Below are 12257 nucleotides of genomic sequence, written 5' to 3' on the forward strand. Positions count from 1 at the left end.
TTTTTATAGAAGATAGATCAAGGGGCAGCTAGGTGGGGCAGTGGATAGAGCACCAGCCCTGAATTCAGGAGGACCCAAGTTCAAATCTGGTCTCAGACACTCAACATTTCCTAGCTGTGTGACCCTGGGCAAGTCACTTAACCCCAGCCTCAGGAGAAAAAAAAAAAAAAAACAAAAAACAAGACAGATCAAGATGCCAGCATAGAAAGACCAAAGAATCTATAATCAGAGGTTCAAAATCCTCAAATTCTCCATCTCATTACCTGTGAGACTCTAGGAGAATTATTTAATCTCAGTGGGCCTCAATTTCCTCATCCATAAAGTAAGGGCATTGGACTAATACTCTAATTTACTCTTAACTTTACATCTATGATACCAAAATGTGAAAATCTGTCCTTTGGGAGAAGGATTGCACTTGTTTGGCTTAGCCTCAAAGGGTAGAAATAGATGCAATTATAATGGAAGTTGAAAAGATTTTATCTCCATGTAAGGAAAAACTTTGGAATTAACAGTGCTGTAAAAGAAAGTAACAGGTTGCATCAGGAGGTGGTAGATCAATGTGAATTCTCCAAATATAGGCCTAAAAGAACCTTGGTCATTTATTTCCACCTGTTTTAATGAATGTGGGGGGGATGGAGATATGTTATGGATTCACTGTCATATATCTATTCTTTCTTTGCTTTTTTTTCCTCATCTAAATTATGGCTTCATCTATGTCCAGAGAACTTATGGCATAAAAATTCTCTCCACTATATTAGATAAGTAGCCTTTCATCAGTTGATCATCTTAGAGCATTTAGAGCATTCCCTGAATTTTCCATGGTCATATTGTGAGTCAATGTCAGAGAGAAGACTAGAACACAGATTTTCCTGACTTCAAAGTCCCATCATTCCATAATACTATTCTGCTTTTCATATACATAGTATAGACTATGAACAATTTTTCATTCTTACCACAGTATTATAAATCTGCTAAATGGTTAGTGGGCTAAATTTATTACATTTGAATCTTTCTTATAGAAAAACCCAATAAATGAATTTAGGAAGCAAATATAAAGAAAAATAACCTGAGTAACAAATCATGCTCACATTCTATAGGGCCAATATATTCTTTCTGGAGAATAGATCTCAGAGATTTGATTCCTTATAAAGATCGGTAGTTATGAGGCTCTTTCTTAGAGTGTGAGGTATGAAAATTTGGGGATTTTTTTGCTATTTAAAAGTGTTGAGTCCATAAACCAGTCCCCACCCCCATCATTGTGAATATAATGCATCTTAAATTACTTGAGTCTGTAAATCATCCAAAGTCTAATGTCTGGTACAGTTAAATTTCCATTTCAGGTCATAGTATACATAATTAAATGGGAAGAGGGGAGTGACAATGAATAGGGGCTTACTTATCATGACACTAAGAAGAGGAAGCCTAGAGAGTCAGCCATAGAAGTCTGAAGAGTAGGCCTGATCTAAATGATTAGGCAAACACAAGAGATGTGGGAGTGGAAAGGTAATAACATTGAAGAGGGAGGGGACCTGGGAGGCCAGGAGAGGAAACATGGAAGTAGTCCTTGCTGAAAAGGATAATACTTCATTGTGAAGGAAGATTGAAATTAAACGGGAAAAACAGGCTTCCCTCAGTGCTGCCTCAACTGAAGAACATTTCAACTCAAGTTATTTATCCAATTTCTCTTATATTTTAATAAATGAAAGCTCACCCACAGCTGCCTTTTTTCTTCACAAGAAGACAAACTAGAATTCTATAGTAACCTTGGGTTCAAGACTTTCATAAAAGCCAGAAATCTTTTCTAAGGCATATCACAAATATACCTAATAAACTAAGCAATATCCTTGAAATCTGAGGCTATGTTGACATGCTTCTAAAAGTCTTCCATTATCAAACTGTAATGATGTTGTTATGTTTCCTCTAAAACAAACATTACAAAAATATAGACAGTATATAAACTTAGACTGCTTTCAAAGGAGAAATGCCTTGAGTAAATGCACTATAAAGACCCTTACACTGAGCCCATTCAGTTTGACTTTATCATCCTCTCCCCAAATCACATTTTAATAATGACTCAATAACTTTGATGGCATCATTTTTTGAATAATTATGCAGAAACACTAGATGCAAATAATTTGTTTCCTTATGAGCATTATATGATTTGGCCATGAATGGATAGATACTATCCCTTAAAAGTGATGTTATTTATTTATTTTTATTGCAGTGACTGGAAGAAAAAAGAAGCCAAACCATTTAAAAACCAATTTCCAGGGCTGTAACTTTAAAACAATTATATAGTGAATTAATGTTTGGTTTCATTTTTGTTCAAGGTGATTTTTTTTGTACAGAATATTTGTATTGTTTGATTTCCAAAACCTCAAGGATAGAGCCTCTTAACTTGGAGAACAGCACACACTTAAATATTTTTTTGAAAACGATATAAGCTACACAATTTTGATAAGGACACCATTCTACTAGGTACCCCAGAACAAACAAGTTATGTGTGAAACTATCTTGTTTGACTTCTTTTGGTATCCTTATTTTATCTTATTTTGACAAAGAACAGAAGGAAAATTGCATCTTTCATTTAAAAATAATACTAGACGGTTTCTGTGCATACCTTCTGCGGGAGCCAATCACTGTCTGTTAACAACAAGAAAACCAGTGATCTGGGGATATTTAATGCTGCATTGGCCCTGGAAGAAGGAGGACTCTTTCATTTGCCATACTTTGTCACTCGCCATGGAGCTGGCTGACATAATGGACTTTCACAACGAGCTCTGAAGCAATTGGCAATTAAGTGGTTTGAAGGGGTGCTTCTGGGCTGCCGTGAAAGGCTTCAGGTGTGAAACGCTTGTTTTCAAGAGCACTAAGCAAAATGTATAGTTGCTTTCAGGGCCCCCCTTGTCCTTCTGGAGGAAGGGGGAGAGCCGGGGGAAGCAAGGACACTCAAGAGCAATTTGCTATTCAGCATCTGAATGCTGTGTGCTTTTTTCCCCTCCTATCCTTATGCGGCTGGTAAGGAGGGCAGATTGCGATGGCACAAACAGCTCTCCGCACAATGGCAGATCAAGAGAGAGACAGGGAAAATGAGGCCCAGAGAGAATGGATGCCTGAATGAAGGGAGGACGGCTTGATTGTTAATTGTGGGTAAATGTGTTGTAAGAGTGAAAAGGGTTCATGGACTACTTTAAAACTATACCCAAGCAATAAGTAGAGAGTGTGAGGAAATAAGGAGATGTTCCTGACCCTTTTAAGGACTATAGTAGTACATCTGGCCCACTTGAAAAAGTAAATCGAGAACTGTTAAAAAAAAAAAAGATAGGCAACTACGTTTGTGTTATGCTCACATTATTGAAAAAAAAAAAAAACTAAACTAAAAAAAATTCAATAAACATCCACTGTTTCCTGAAACTTGGTTCATAGGATAAAAATAATAAGCAATAAGGACATTGTCAAATTGATAAATATTTAAAATATAACTTTTCTGCAAGAATACAGGTTTCTATTCTAGGATAAAATATATATGCACTGAAGCTAGCACAACGGTAAAGAAAACTTCAAACAGTCTTCATGAAGGATATTGTTCCCTTAGTTCTGTTTCATGTCACTTTTCCTTGTCTGACCTTTACTTCCAACATATTGATTTTTTCCTAACCCAGTCTTGCTTTGCAGAAAAAAGGGGTATTGAGGCTTTGAGCTGCTTACATATCACTATTGTACATGCATTCTTAAAGGTGAAGGATCCTCTTTCAGAAGATGACTATCTGACTGACAATGTGATTAGAATTGTCTGAGGATTTTTCATTTGAAATGTAGTAGGCCACATATGTGTGGGGGGAAGGATTACCAAAATTGGTTTGTCTTTTAAACATTTCTAAGAGTTCTACTTTCTAGTTTACACAGTTGCTTTTTGGCCCACTCTTAAAATATTTGCTACTCATGTTTACCTTAACTAAATCAGCAATACTTTTGTTGTTGTTGTTGTTGTTGCTGCTGCTATTATTGTTTCATTGAGATTTACTTGCATTGAATAATTTATATATCATGAAATCCTGTTTCCAAGTACTTTGAAAGAATGTGCATTTTCCCTGATAAGAACTATTCTTAATTCCTGTAACAAACAAATAAATTAACAAGGAAGCAAATAAATAGACAAATAAATGGAAGAATGAATAAACAAACAAGTAAATAATCCATAGATAACCATCAAGAATATATTTTGCAATTAGCCCATTGCTCCATTTAGTAAATATTGAAGAAGGATTTGGGGGGGGGGGGTGGAAAATGATACATGCTATCTTCCTCACTGAGAATATTAGATCCTTGAGAGACGGATTGACTAATCTTTAAATTTGTATTCCCCAATACACTGAATAGTCCATAAAAGATAATAAATGCCTAACAAATATGCTATCATATATCCATCTATATGTTTATACATTTCTCTTGATATGTCTAGTTATGTTTCTAATCAGAATAAAGCAGAAATCAAAATAATTGTTTGAAGAAACCAATATCATATTAATTGTCAGATCTCCATCATTTAATAGCACTAATTTGGATAGAAAATGAATGCCATACTACATCCTCTTCATGAAGGATGCCTATCCAGATCTTATTTTCTATTGGGCCAATTCAATACATACATATATATATATATATATATATATATATATATATATATATATATATATATATATATATATATATATATATATATATATATATATATACACATACATACATACATACATACATACATACATATACATACATATATATACATGCATATATACATATATATACATACATATATATACATACATATATATACATATATAGTTGGTTATGTTGTTAAATAATATATATTATAATATCTCATATCTATAATAAATTATATACATGTATATATATATATGTCTGCTATTGACTATTTTTACACAAGATCTCCTATAAGTTTTGAGGAAACTTTAATAATTTCAGACATATAAATTCTACATATTTACAAAAATGCTTTTCATGTCTTTTTCATTTAGTTCTGAGAATTTTGAAGAATAAATTTTAATTTTAATGAGAGAGGGTCCCTGATCATTATGTGTGATAGTTTCTAGATGATAATTTCTCAGCCCATTAGATTGGTAGAGGAGGTCCTCTTGCTTGGCCACCTTGGTCCCTTAATCTACCTCCAGTAGATTTTTTTTTCTTTTGCAGTCACATAGAAACTGTCATGTATGCTTCAAATCTCATTCTTTTGATGACATGGCTAGATTAGAATGAATTTTTTTCAATCACTGAACAGCAGCAGTTTTGACAAAGACTGAAAATCTACCAAAGTGAAGTACAGCATAAGACAAAGGTCTTCTTGAATGTTAATTTAAAAAGAGAATATTCAAAATTTTAAATAATAAAAATGTTTTTGTAAGTGTATAGCATTTCTATGTTTTAAGTTATTGAATCTTAAAACTGTACTAATTCTTTTGGGATATCCTGTATATGTATATGAGAATCTAATCTGATCTGATCAAATACGTATATGTATATATACTTATAAATTGTATGTGTGCATCTTGTGTCTACATATATATGTGCATCTATGCATCTACTATCTATCTATAGATATATATATATATTTATATAAAATATATGTGTGAAATATATGTGTGCTTGTGGATATGTATATGTATTGCATATATGGATACATATCCACAGATATATTTTATATATAGAGAGAGACATGTATGCATGTTTACCAATAGATATATACCTACAGACAAATATATATGTATCCCTATATATCATATACAATATAGATAGACTCAGATATAGATAATATAGATATTGATAGATATTAATATGACCACTGCCACTTGTCGTCTTTTCCTGTTCTGTGCTGACATTACTAAGCGTAACTCTTGAACCTGGGTCATCTGCATCTTCCTTTTTTGCTTTCTTTCCATCATCCATATTGGAAGAAAGGGTATAAGTCAACCAAAAAGTCAGAGAATTCTTTCCATGTTGAGGTACAGAAGAGCATTTTGTTTCTTGGGGACTGCTATGATAGATGTGAAGACCTAATAAGAATCCTAAAATGTTGATCAGTTAAGATTTTGAGATACTATTGAAGGGGTTTGGAACCTCCATCAGCATGATACAAATGTTCCTAAATATCAATGAAATAAATATAATAGTCTAGGATTTCAAGCAGGCCCTATTTTAAATGTTTGTGAGTGTTCCTTCTACTATCCTCCATGAAGGAGCATTCCATGTTCAACTGCCACAAGACATGTCAGAACAAGTCAGAGATGCCAATATCCCAACTGCTAGACGGTTATACAATGGCAATAATTCTACCACTGAAATAAGTAAACCTTATGTGAAATGGACTAAAGCCAAAAATATTTTCTATTTTATAGAAATAATATAGCAAAAATTAAATACTTTTTACATATAGTCATTCACCACAATAATGATGTCAAAAAAGTATTCAGAGACAATTTTGGTAAGTAAAGACTTAAGAGTCTTGCTAATGCCTATATCTAAATGAAGCACAATACTGGTTTAGATTATATCATGTTTGAAAAACATGTTACAGGATGGCCTATTGTTGGCTGTATTGCCTCACAAAACAATGAAAAGCTGAAGAGGAGAAAGTATTCTGCCAAAAGCTTTGTTTGACATCTAGTTAGGCACCTGGATGTCACAGTAGATAGAGCAGTGGACCTGGACAAGTAGAACTGAGTTCAAATTTGGGCTCAAACACTTATTAGATATATGACTCTAGACTAGTTACTTAAAGCTCTATTGCCTCATTTCCCTCAATTTTAAAATGAAGATAATAATATCACTTGCTTCACAGAGGTAGGCTATTGAGAGGGTTGAATAATAAATCATTCAGAATAAATAAACATTTATTTAATAATGTGTAAGTACCAGGCAGTGTTCTAAGTACTTAACATACAAACTAAGGTAATAATGTCCATGTCTTGGAGATTACTATATAATAAGAGAAGAGAATTTAGAAAAAGAAACTGAAAAGGGTGTGGAAAGGAGGGAACTCATTGTTTAGACATGAAATCCAATTTAAAGAGTTAAGAGTCTCAGAGTTGATTTCATATTACTAAATTATGAATTTCTGGAGATCATAAACTTCAAGAAAGTAGACAGGAAGAAAAAGAAGATAATATTTAGAAAAGTGCTTAATACAGTGTTTGGTCCACAGATGTCATTTAATAAATGCTTGTTCTCTTCCCTATATTATCTGAAGAACATTGATAGATGAAACAGTGGAAAATAAAAAAGATGCAAAAATAACATTTCCAGTAATTCTAAAAATAATATGTATAACATCACAGGTAGTATTAGAATGATCACCTTTGAATTCTAATAGCACCTGATGTGTCATGGTTGGGGGGAAGGAAGGAGAGAAGGCAGAAAATAACATATAAGAAGAACAAGTTAAAAAGAGAAGTTTTATCCAGTCAAGTACATTCAGAAAAAAAAATCTATGTGAGGTGATAAAATTTTAAGGTACTTTGTAATTGGTTTTCAAGATATAACAAAGATAAGAAGAAATCAAAAAATGGTAAAAATCATACATGATATTATCACCAAGAAATGCAACCAGAAAGATGAGTAATTACCAGCCTATATGCCTACCTTTTTATCTTTATAACATGTTAGGAGAATGGCTATGATCACATCATATCTTTCTTGAAAATGTGAAAAGGAAATAGCTAGGATATTATGAGTGCTTATTTTATACTGAACCACGAATTCAGAAGTAGAGTTGAGTCAAAAGAGAGATAATGTAATATACTGCAAATTTATTATTTTTGGTGCATTAGATTTCATGAGGAAAATCATGGCCTAAAACTTCTTACACTAACATAATGTTTCTTTTTCATTTATTAAGCTTGGGTAAAACTACTCAATAGATTCAATCACAAAAATGACTTTTATAGGCTTCTTAGCAATAGCAACACAAACACCTATTCACCAAAATCATTTATAAAGATCTTACAATATGCATTGTAATAGATACTGAAGATACGCATATAATAAATAAGGCAATCTCAACTTGCAAAGAACTTATATTCTAAAGATAAAGACCAGAATATCTATATCTATATCTAATCTATATCTAGGTATATCTATATCTTTGGCATTTAATGGATTTTGGGTTTTGTTTTGTTTTTTTGTTTGTAAGTGGAGAGTGATTTTGTTAACTTCTGAGACGGAAAATTTGACATGGTTTGCATTAAGACTTAAAGGGTAACCCTTGAAAAAGATAGGAAAGAACACAAGGAGGAGAAGGAAGTGAAAGAATCTTTTCCCCTTCCTATTATACCTAACCACAACTACACCTATAGAAGTAGATAGCTGGATGGTCTTGACACAAGTGGGACTTGAAGTCATAATTCCTTATCTAAGCTTGAAGTCAGCAGAAGAAACAGCAGCAAGGTATAAGAATGGGATTTTTTGTTTACTTGTTTATTTTACCATTGAATATTGTTTAAGGGGCTGAAGGGTGGAGTAGAAAAAATACAAACACAGAAAAATTGGTTGTCCTATTTTTTCCTTATCCTTAGTTCCTCTGGATATCATTGGCATCTATTTCTAACTCTGTCCTATAACTGTTAAGACTGCATCTTTCTAGCCTAATTTTATTCTTATGAACACCTTCACATTTTCTTGTGTCCCTGCCTTCATGCCTTGAATAAAGGCATGTTAGAAACTTTTTTTCTTCCCTTTTCACCTTTTTTATGCTTCTCTTGAGTTCTGTATTTGACGATCAAATTTTCTGTTCAGCCTTGGTCTTTTCATCAAAATAAATGAAAATCCCCTCTTTTATTTAAGGTCCATCTTTTCTCTGAAAGATCATGTTTAATTTTGCTGAATAGTTATTTTGGCTGCTCCAAGTTCCTTTGCCCTCTGGAATATCATATTCCAGGCCTTTTTATCATTTAAAGTGGAATCTAATAGGTCCTCAGTAATCCTGATTTGTGGCTCCTACATATTTGAATTGTTTCTTTTTGGCTGCTTATAATATTTTCTCCTTGATATGATAATTCTGGAATTTAGGTACAATATGTCTTGGAGTTTTTATTTTGGGGCCTCTTTCAGGAGGTGATTGGTGGATTCTTTCAATGGCTACATTACTTTCTGTTTCTAGGACATCAGGGCAGTTTTTCTTGAAGATTTCTTGAGAGATGTTGCCTAGGCTCTTTTTTTTAATTTTGGTTTTCAGATAGTGCAACAATTCTTTGATTTCTCTCCTCGATCTATTTTCCAGGTCACTTGTTTTTCCAATGAGGTATTTTACATTTTCTTTTATTTTTTCGTTTTTGAAATTTTGTTTGACTGATTGATATCTCAATGAGCTATCACTCTATTTGTTCAATTCTAATTTTAGTGAATTATTTCCTTTAATTAGCTTTTTTAACCTCTCTTTGAATTTGGCCAACTGAACTTTTAAAGGAGTTTTTTTTTTTTATTGCATTTTTCCCATTTCACCAATCTTGCCAAATTCCCTTTATGACACAAATCTGGCACTGATATCTAAACCAGGAAAGGCCAAAACTGAGAAAGAAAATAACAGACCAATGGCGTAATGAATATTGATACAAAAATTTTATTTTTTTCCTGAGGCAATTGGGATATTGCCAGGATCACACAGCTAGGACGTATTAAGTGTCTGTCTGAGGTCAGATTTGAACTCAGGTCCTGCTGACTTCAGGGCTGGTGCTCTATCCACTGTGCCACCTAGCTGTCCCTGATGCAAAAAATTTAATAGCATGTTAGCAAAGAGATTACAGCAACTTATCAACAGGATAATATACCAAGACCAAGAATGGTATCTGTAATTCTTGAGAATTGTATCTGTCACTGGAACAGACAGAGTGAGAATCACATGGACTGAGGGGGTAGTTTTAAATGAACTCTGATGTGATTACATCAAAGAAAAAAAATATTAAGGGGTGGATAAAGGTTTGTAACCCTAGCTTTTGGTATAAAACTCACTAATTGACAAAAACTGCTGGGAAAATTGGAAACTAGTAGGGCAAAAACTAGGTATTGACCCCCCACCTAACACCATATGCCAAGATAAGGTTGAAATGGTTTCATGATTTAGACATAAAGAATGATGCTATAAGCAAATCAGAAGAACAAACATAGTTTAACTGTCACTATGGAGAAAGAAGGAATTTGTGGAAAAAGAAGAACTGGAGTTCATTCTTGAACACAAAATAGATAATTTAATTAAATTAATTTAAAAAGTTTTTGTACAAACAAAGCTAATGGAGACATAATTAAAAGGGAAACAATAACTGGGAAAACATTGTTACATTCAAAGGTTCTGATAAAGGCCTCATTTTTAATATGGATAAATGAGTCAAATTTATAAGAATTCAAGCCATTCTCCAATTGATAAATCAAAGGTCATGAACAATTGTCCCATGAAGAAATAAATTAAAACCATTTCTCGTCATATGAAAAGGTGCTCTATATCACTATTGATTAGAGAAATGGAAATTATGACAACTCAGGTATTGCTACACAATTTCAGATTGGATAAGATGAAAAGAAAAGATAATGACTGATGTTGGAGGGGATATGGGAAAACTGGGACACTAATACATTATTGGTAGAGTTGTGAACTGAGCCAATCATTCTGGAGAGCAATTTGGAACTATGTCAAAAGGGCTATCAAAATATGCACACCCTTTGATCCACGAATGTTTTTTACTGAGCTTATATTCCAAAGTTATCTTAAAGGAGGCAAAAAATACCCACATGTGCAAAAATTATTGTGGCAGCCCTCTTTGTAGTGGCCAGAAACTGGAAACTGAATGGATGGCCATCATTTGGAGAATGGCTGAATAAGTTATAGTATAGGAATGCTATGGAATATTATTGTTAAGAAAAAAATGACCAGTAGGATGATTTCAGAGAGGGCTGGACAGCACAGGAACTAATACTAAGTGAAATGAGCAGAACCAGGAGATCACTGTACATGGCAACAACAAAATTATATGATGATCAATTCTGATGGATGTAGCTCTCTTCAATAGTAAGATGATTCAGTAAGATTCCAATGGTGTTTTGATGATGACAATCATCTAAATCCAGAGAGAGGACTGTAGGAACAGAGTGTATTTCACAACATAGCATTTTCACTCTTTTTGTTGTTTCCTTGTATTTTATTTTTTCTCATTCTTTCTAGTTTGATATACTTTTTCTTGTGCAGCAAAATAGTTGTATAAATATTTCCTTGGGATACAGACCCAATAATGGTACTATTGAGTCAAAGGAAATCATAAAGAAGAGAAAAGTACCTACATGTGCAAAAATGTTTGTAGCAACTCTTTTTGTAGTAGCAAGGAATTAGAAAAGGAACTGTCCATTTTATTAGTTATATTAAATGCAATCACCCCATCATTTTAATATGGTTTTTTAAAATTGTGGCTGTATTGATTTTGTTCATGCCAAAGTCTTTTTTAAATCATCAACTAGGTAATGGCTGAATAAGGTGTGATATATGAAGGTAATGGAATATTATTGTTGTATAAAAAATGATGAACAAATTGATTATAGAAAGGCCTGGAAAGATTTACATGACTTATACTGAGTGAAACAAACAGAAGCAGTAATACATTGTACATAACAATAGCAAGAATGTGCAATGATACACTATGGTTTTTCTCAGTGGTTCATTAATCCAAAGCAATCCCAATAGACTTTGGACAGAAAATGCCATCTAAATCCAGAAAAAGATCTAAGGAGACTGAATGTAAATCAACACAAGCTATGTTCACTTCTTTTTTTCTGTTTCCAATATTTTTTTCCCTTTTGATCTAATTTTTCTTTTATGATTCATAAATCAATGTATATTAAAAATCAATAAATTTACTACAATAAAAAGAAAGAAAGAAGTTTTAAATAGTTCAATAACTTTTCTTAGTTGTATTAATTTCTATAATTATTTGTATTGTTAATCTGATTTCTATTTATTATTAAAGGAATCACATTGTACTGTCCTTTATTTTTTATGGGTTGACTTTTTGATCTTTAGATCATTCATTCCTATGAACATTTTTGTAGAGTATGACATAAGATATGTCTATTTTTCAAAAAGCTGATTTGTAAGTTTCACAATTCTTTTTTTTTTCCCTGAGGCTGGGGTTAAGTGACTTGCCCAGGGTCACACAGGTAGGAAGTGTTAAGTGTCTGAGATCAGATTTGAACTCTAGTCC

The sequence above is a fragment of the Sminthopsis crassicaudata genome, chromosome 2, assembly GCF_048593235.1.
Source record: "Sminthopsis crassicaudata isolate SCR6 chromosome 2, ASM4859323v1, whole genome shotgun sequence".
NCBI classification, from domain to species: Eukaryota; Metazoa; Chordata; class Mammalia; order Dasyuromorphia; family Dasyuridae; genus Sminthopsis; species Sminthopsis crassicaudata.